The following is an 8121-nucleotide window of genomic DNA, read 5'->3' as shown; positions in this document are numbered from 1 at the left end:
TGTCTGACATTCCATGCACAATATCCGGCCACGAGTGCCTGCTGTCCATCCTCACCACTGAACTAATTGCTCAGCCTCATAGTCAGTCATCTCAGCAACAGAAAAATAGTGTTTGGCTGCAAAGATAACAATGCGCTATGACAGTCTTTATCACAGCACACTTATGCATCGGTTATTATTTTTGGGTTTTCATTGGTGACTCACTATTTTGATCAACTTTAAAATATTATCTAATTAACTTCCAGATTTATTAATGAATAAATCTCTTGCAAATTAAAGCTTAAAATAGCTTTGCCTATGAAAAAAATGCTGATTTAAAACAAATCCTACCATTCCCTCTGAGAGTGAAATCAAGTGCACTTATCAGGAGGTTAAGGACCAAGTACTCGTAAATAAGAATAACAAAGATGCATACTTAATGGTTGTCCTGAATACACTGGGCCAAATTGCATCATATTGTGTTGTATAACGTTATCGGGGTACATACAGTATACCTGGCACTGTTGACAGTGTGCTAATGTCAGGAGATGACCACATCAACAACTGCATTGGCGCAGCTTCCTGCACTCATGCTGAGCTTGTCAAATTCATCGATTTTACATCCAGATTCCACCCTGCCCTCAAATTTACCTAGTCTATTCCCAACATCTCCCTCTCCTTTCCTGATCACTCTGTCACTATCTCTGGAGACAGTCTATATATTGATATATTTTATGAATCTACAGATTCTCACTAGACTATACCTCTTCCCACTCTGCCATTTGTAAAAATGCTATCTCCTTCTCTCAGTTCCTCCATCTCCACCACATCTGCTCTCAGGACGAATGAGATGCCTTCCTTCTTCAAAGAAAGGGGCTTTCTTTCCTCCACCATCAACACTGCCCTCACCTGCATCTCTTCCATTTTGCAGAAGTCTGGCCTTACCCCATCCTCTCGCCACCCCATCAGGATAGAGTTCCTTTTGTCCTCACCTACCACCCCACGAGCTTCCACGTCCAACACATAATTCTCTGTAACTTCTGCCATCTCCAATGACATCTCACTACCAAGCACATCTTCCTCCCCCCCCCCCCCCCACCTCCACACCTTTCGATTTCCACAGGAATCACTTCCTAAGCAATTTCCTTGTCCACTCATCTCTCCCCACTGATCTCCCTCCTGGTATTTATCCTTGCAGGCAGAATAAATGCCACACCTTCCACTATACCTCCTCCCTCACAACCATCCAGGGCCCCAAACAGTCCTTCCAGGTGAGTTGGCATTTCACCTGTGATTCTGTTGGGGTCATCTATTGTATCTGGTGCTCCCAGTGTGGCCTCCTGTATATTGGTGAGACTTGACATAGATTGGGAGACCGCTTCGCTGATCACCTACACTCCATCCACCAGAAAAAACAGGATCTCCCGTTGGCCACACATTTCAATTCTACTTTCCATTGACATTCCGACATGTCAGACCAGGGCCTCCTCTAGTGCCATGATGAAGCCACACTCAGGTTGGAGGAGCAATATCTTATATTCCATCTGTGTATCATCCAACCTGGTAGCATGAACATTGATTTCCTAAACTTACAGTAATTGCCCCCTCCTTCTTCACTCCTGCATTCCTGTTTCCCTTTCTCGTCTTATCTCCTTACCTGCCTATCACCGCCATCTGTGCTCCTCCCCTTCCCTTTCTTCCATGGTCTTCTACACTCTCCTATCAGATTATTCCTCCTGCTCCAGCCCTTTATCTTTTTCACCAATCAACTTCCCAACTGTTTATTTCACCTCTCCCCTTCTCCCAGTTTCACCTATCACCCACCACCTTGTACTCTTTCTGCTCCACCCCCCACCTTCTTGTTCTGACTTCTCACCTTTTCTTCCAGTCCTGATGAGGGGTCTCGGGCCAAAATGTTGACTGTTTACTCTTTTCCATAGATGCTGCCTGATGCAATTGTTTATATTGGCTTCTTTGTTGTGGGCATTAAACTGCAAAACTATATCGTGATTAATAGGGACCTCACATTGATGCTTGTGGTGGAAAGCTGGGAAAGGAGGGTTTTTAAAAATGGAAACTCCAAAGTTAAACATCTCAGGCAGTGTACAGCCGAACAATGTTTTCTCTACCAAAGCTTCTTAAGACCTCATCCAAGACATCTTTCTTACCTCTTTGTTGCCTCTTATTCTTTCAAGTACCATGAAAACTGATAGTAGCAAGCCACCATGCTGGTGACATTATACAAGTCACACTTGTGAGACAGGAAGCAAATTGTCAACATCACAGGCCACATTGTAGAGACCTCAGTCTAATTAACCACTGCATTAATCGCATGATACTCTACTCTGTGGGTCCGGTATTGCTGGCCTTATGGATTGATTTCAAATCACAGTTGCCTGAAAGCAGGGAACAATATGTATAATGCGCTGCTGATATGTTACAAGCAAGCCACACAATCGCATAATGAAGTCTTCCTAATTTATAGAGATAATGGCACCATACAATGGGAGCATTGGTTTAGATAGGTGCAAGCTACATATAACGAGCTGGGCCTTTGGGAATCCTGCCACCGTCACATATCCACAGCCCCATCCTTGCTACTGCCAGTTCACTATGGAGAAGCGGAAGAAATGCTTCATTCAGCAAGCAATATATTGATTGGTTGCAAATTGGCTTAGGCTGCATACCTCCCCAGATACAGCTTGGAGTAAGCCTGCAGCATAACTGTTCAAGGCATTTGTGACCTTGAAAAGTGGTGTGTATTTAATATTTCAGTAATGTTTGAATAATATTATAAATATATTGTTTGATTAAGCATTCTTGTTTGTTTAAGTAACTCATAACGGGTTATATGTAAAAGTAAGTGAATGGCATACGTTACCACATCACCATGACATATGCATGCGCCTCACTGAGAGTGAAAACAAAACTAAGAAACAGATTCCGAAGTCCATGTTTTTCATTCAATTAGTTTTATGTTTTGGAGTTAGAAAACATAATAAAAATGACAACAAATACCTGACAGAGAAGAAGATTTGCTAAAGCTGTCTTATAGAACAAGGTCAAAGTCAGCTAAGTGATCTGCAAGAACCTCCAGAAGCCTTCTCTGTGCTTGCGTGTGAAAAGAAGCTGCTTGCACATTGAAATGTGAAAGCTCATACTATAGAAATCATCATTCACAATCTTCACCCAATTCTCCAAAGCCATAATGCTACAAATTACTCCTATATGGAGAGAACCGTATTTACTAGAGCTGTTGGGAGCGGTTTAAACTAATATAGCAGGGGGATGGGAGCCAGGATGATAGAGCTGAGGATGAACCAACAAGTTTACAAGTAGATGAAGGATGTAACATGAATGTAAGGAAGGAGAAGCTGATGATTAGCTATAAATGTAGACAGAGCAAAGAATTAAATTATACCACAGAGGCAAAACCCAAAAGGGCTAAGAATGCAGAACTGAAGGTGCTATATTTAAATGCACGTAGCATTCAGAATAAGGTGGACGAACTCATGGTGCAATTAGAGATAGGTCGGCATGATGTTGTAGGCATCACTGCGTTGTGGCTGAAAAAAGGCCATAGTTGGAAGCTTAACATCAAAGGATGTACTTTGTATCGAAAGGACAGGCAGGAAAGCATAGGCAGTGGTGTGGCTCAATTGGTAAGAGATGAATTACATCTTTAAAAAGAGGTGACATAGTGTCAGAAAATGATGTATATTTGTGGATGGAGATAAAAAATTGCAAGGGTAAAACAACCATTATGGGAATCATTTATAGACCTCCAAATAGTAGCCAAGATATGGGATAAATGTTACTAAGGGAGCTTGAGAAGGCATGTAATAAGGGTAATGACACAATTGTAGTGGGGACCTCTATATGCAAGGGGATTAGGTAAATCAGGTTGGTGTTGGATCACAAGAGAGGGAATTTGTTGAATGCCTACAAGATGGCTTTTAGAGCAGGCCTACTCGGGAAAGGCTATCTTAGATTGGGTGTTGTGTAATAACCCAGATCTTATTAGGGAGCTTAATGTAAAGGAACCCTTCGGAGACAGTGATCATAATATGATTGAATTCATACTGCAATTTGAGAGGGAGAAGCATAATTCATATGTATCAGTATCACAATGGAATAAAGGGAATTACAGAGGCACGAGAGAGGAGCTTGCCCAGATGGATTGTAGGAGGATTCTGGTGGGGGCTGACAGCAGAGCAGAGATGGCTGAAATTTCTGGGAATAGTTCAAAAGGCTCAGGATAGATATGTCCCATAGAAGAAGTTCTCAAATAGCAAGGGTAGGCAAACGTGACTGACAAAGGGAGTTAAAGACTACATAAAAGCCAAATAAAGGGCTTATAAGGTAGCAAAAGTGAATGGGAAGTTGAATGATTGGGAAGTTTTTAAAATCCAACAAAAGCCAACTAAAAGAGCTATCAGAAGGGGAAAAGATGTAATATGAGGGCAGACTAGCAAATAATATAAAGCAGGATTTCAGTTACATAAAAAGTAAAATGGAGGTGAGAGTTGATATTGGACTACTGGGAAATGATGCTGGTAAGGCAGTAATGGGGGACAAAGAAATAGCAGATGAACTTAATGAGTGCTTTGTATCGGTCTTCACTATGGAAGACACTAGCAGTGTGCCAGAGGTCCGTGCATGTTAGGAAACAAGAGTGAGTGCCATTACTATTAGAAAGGAAAAAAAATACCAGGCAAATTGAATGGTCTTAAGGTGGATAAGTCACCTGGGTCAGATGGACTACATCACAGAGTCCTGATCGAAATTGCTGAAGAGATAACAAATGCATTGGTCATGATTTTTCAAGAATCACTTGATTCTGGCATGGTTTCAGAGGACTGGAAGATTGAAAATGACACTCCACTCTATAAGAAGGGACAAAGACTAAAGAAAAGAAATCACAGGCCAGGGGCTGAGAAAGTGTTGAAGTCTATTATTCTGGATGAGGTTTCACAATACTTGGAATCAAATGATAAAATAAGTCAGCATGGTTTCTGTAAAGGGAAATCTTGTCTGACAAATCTGTTAAAATTCTCTGAGGAAGTAACAAGCATAGTGGACAAAGGGGAAGAAGTGGATGTCATTTACTTGGATTTTCAGAAGGCCTTTGATAAGATGCCACACCGGAGGCTGCTTAGCAAAATAAAATCCTATGGCTTTAAAGGAAAGATGCTGGCATGGATAGCAGAATAGCTGACAGGCAAGAGACCGTGTGTAGGAACAAAAGGGGCCTTTCCTGGTTGGCTGCCAGTGACTAGTGTTCCTCAGGAGTCAGTATTGGGACCACTGCTTTTCGCATTGTTTGTCAATAGTTTAGGTAATAGAATTGATGGCTTTGTGGCAAAGTTTGTGGATGATACGAAGATAGATGGAGGGGTAGGTAGTGCTGAGAAAGAAATGTGATTGCAGCAGGACTTGGACAAATTGGAAGAATGGGCATAAAAATGGCAGATGGAATACAGTGTTGGGAAATACATGATAATGCATTTTTGTAAAAGGAAGAATAGTGTGGAGTATTATATAAATTGGGAGAAGTTTCAAACATCAGAGGTACAGAGACACTTATGAGTTCATGTGTAAGACTCCTAGAAGGTTAATTTACATGTTGTGTCTGTGGTAAAGAAGGCAAATGCAATGTTGGCATTTATTTCAAGGGGAATAGAATATAAAAGCTGAATAGAAAATAATGCTGAACCTTTATAAGACACTAATCAGGCCACACTAAGAATATTGTCAAGTTTTGGACCCCATATCTCAGAAATAATGTGTTGTCATTGGAGAGAGACCAGAGGAGTGTCACGAGGATGATTCAGGGAGTAAAGGGGTTAACATGTGAGGAGCTTTTGGCAGCTTTGGGCCTGTACTCACTGGTATTTAGAAGAATGCGTGGGGATCTCATTGAAACCTACCAAATGTTGAAAGGACTAGATAGGGTGGATGTGGAGAAAATGTTTCCTATAGTGGGGGGTATCCAGTTAGAACAGAGATAAGGATTATTTTTTTAGCCAGAGAGTAGTAAATCTGCGGAATGCTCTGCCACAGACTGCGGTGGAGGCCAAGTCCATGCATATATCCTGATCAGTCAGGCATCAAAGGATATGCCAAGAAGGCAGGTGTATGAGGTTGAGTGGGATTCAGGATCAGCCATGATATAATGGTGGTTCAGACTTGATGGGCTGAATGGACTAATTCTGCTCCTATGTCTTACGGTCTTATGGTCTAACCAGTGGTCAACCCTTCACCATCCTATCCAGGTGCATTACAGACTGGTATGGAAACTGCTCTGCAAGTGATTGCAAGAAACTGGAGAGAATTTGGACACAGTTCAGGGAAACCACTCTCTCTCCATAGACACTATCTACACTTCTCACTGCCTCAGTAAAGCAGCTAACATTCCCTCCCACCCTGAATGTTCTCTCTTCTCAACCTCCCATCCGGCAGAAGACACAAAAGCCTGAAGGAATGTCCCACACAGCTCAAGGACAGTTTCCATTTATACTATCATAAAGTTATTGAATGACCTCTTGTATGATAAGAAGGACCCGTGAAGCTACCTTCAAGCTACCTTGTCATGGTCTTGCACCTTATTGTCTGCCTGCAGTACACTTTCTCTGTTTGTCATTATACCAGAACCTGCTAATGCAAAGGTTTCCAATCCTGTATGGAATCTGTTTACTTCTCTTAATACACCAGCAATATCCTTGGTATTTGATGGCATTATCACTGTCTGTAGTTTTACGGTACGGCATCAATGAATATAGAATTGAGACAGGTTTTTATAAACAAATAAAACATTTATTAACCACTGCTCAATATAAACCAAATGTAAACAAATGACTAACTTAACTGGAAGTTAACTGCTCTACGGCAACTCAACAGTTCTTAAAGCAATAAATGTGAACACAGTTCTTAAAAGTAGTAAATGCAAAAGTCCAAATGGTTTGCAGTCAATTAGGAGAGGATTTCTTGAAGTAACGAATTTCTCAATGGCGTGACGTTACTGCTGATCCCAGCCAAAATGTGTATTGCCCGAAGGATTTATGATGAAGGAAATAAAATGGCTTAAAGGCACTGACCTTTCCTTGGCGAAACCCTGCTCCAGCCTTTTCTGCTCTTTTAGCAGGGACTATCTCGGATGCAGGTTACTAATTCCTTCCGAATGAAGATTAAATAAGGTCAAACCTGTTTTGCCGCCAACAACACCAGCTTTTCTCAATCCTTCGGGTTTTCCGAAATTCAATAAGTTCTTCACTCTCCAACTGGACTGCAAAGGTAGGAATCAAAACTGGCAGTGGTTTTAAAATCTGCCGGCACAACTTACAATAGAAAGTAAAACTCCACTTTAAAACAAAACTGCATTATGAGACGAACACGCAGCATAACGGAGTCACTGATGAATCAAGCCAAGAACTGACCTGCATCACCACAGGGCTTTCCCCTTTTACACCTGTTGAAACTGGCCATCACGTGACCGCTCACTGGCGGGAAAATACATCACCCCACCATCACAAGACCATTACAACATGCCCAGCAGAGACTCAATTACATCATGGTCATGTGACAGTCACAAGATACACACGTGGTATGTAACAGTAGGAAGAGAGGCAGATATGATTGATCTGAAACTGATCAGAGTTACCACCGTGAATACAGTTACTGCTAGAGGTAACCAGATGCTATGTATCCTGTGTCCTTGATTGGCCCTCAGATACAGAACCACCATCTAAAGCACTCCTGTGTATCAGCTTGTACCATATTGGCTTTGTTTTCCAGTGTTAAATTTGATCCCACCTCTGAGTTAAATGCTATTCGGTTCAAAGGCCATTCCAGAGAGTTTAACCGACAATCTAGGCTGACAACCTGTTGTAACAAAGATGGATGGCTGCCTGTTGGAGCTATTGCCTCCTGAAGAAAACATTTAACTGAAGTATTGCCTTTTCAAATGGACAGAAATGATCCCTTAGCAGAGGCCAATAGAAGCTATGTGTTCTCATTTGGACAATAATATCAGAATCAGATTCAGAGTCACGTTAACTGGCGCTGACATCAGTTATGTGGCTGCAGCATAGCGTAGTAGAACAAATCGCTGTAAGTGACAATAAAAAATAATTAAATAGCACA

Source organism: Hypanus sabinus, chromosome 5 (assembly GCF_030144855.1).
Source record: "Hypanus sabinus isolate sHypSab1 chromosome 5, sHypSab1.hap1, whole genome shotgun sequence".
NCBI classification, from domain to species: Eukaryota; Metazoa; Chordata; class Chondrichthyes; order Myliobatiformes; family Dasyatidae; genus Hypanus; species Hypanus sabinus.
The sequence above is the reverse complement of the archived record's forward strand: the minus strand, read 5'-3'. Positions refer to the sequence as shown.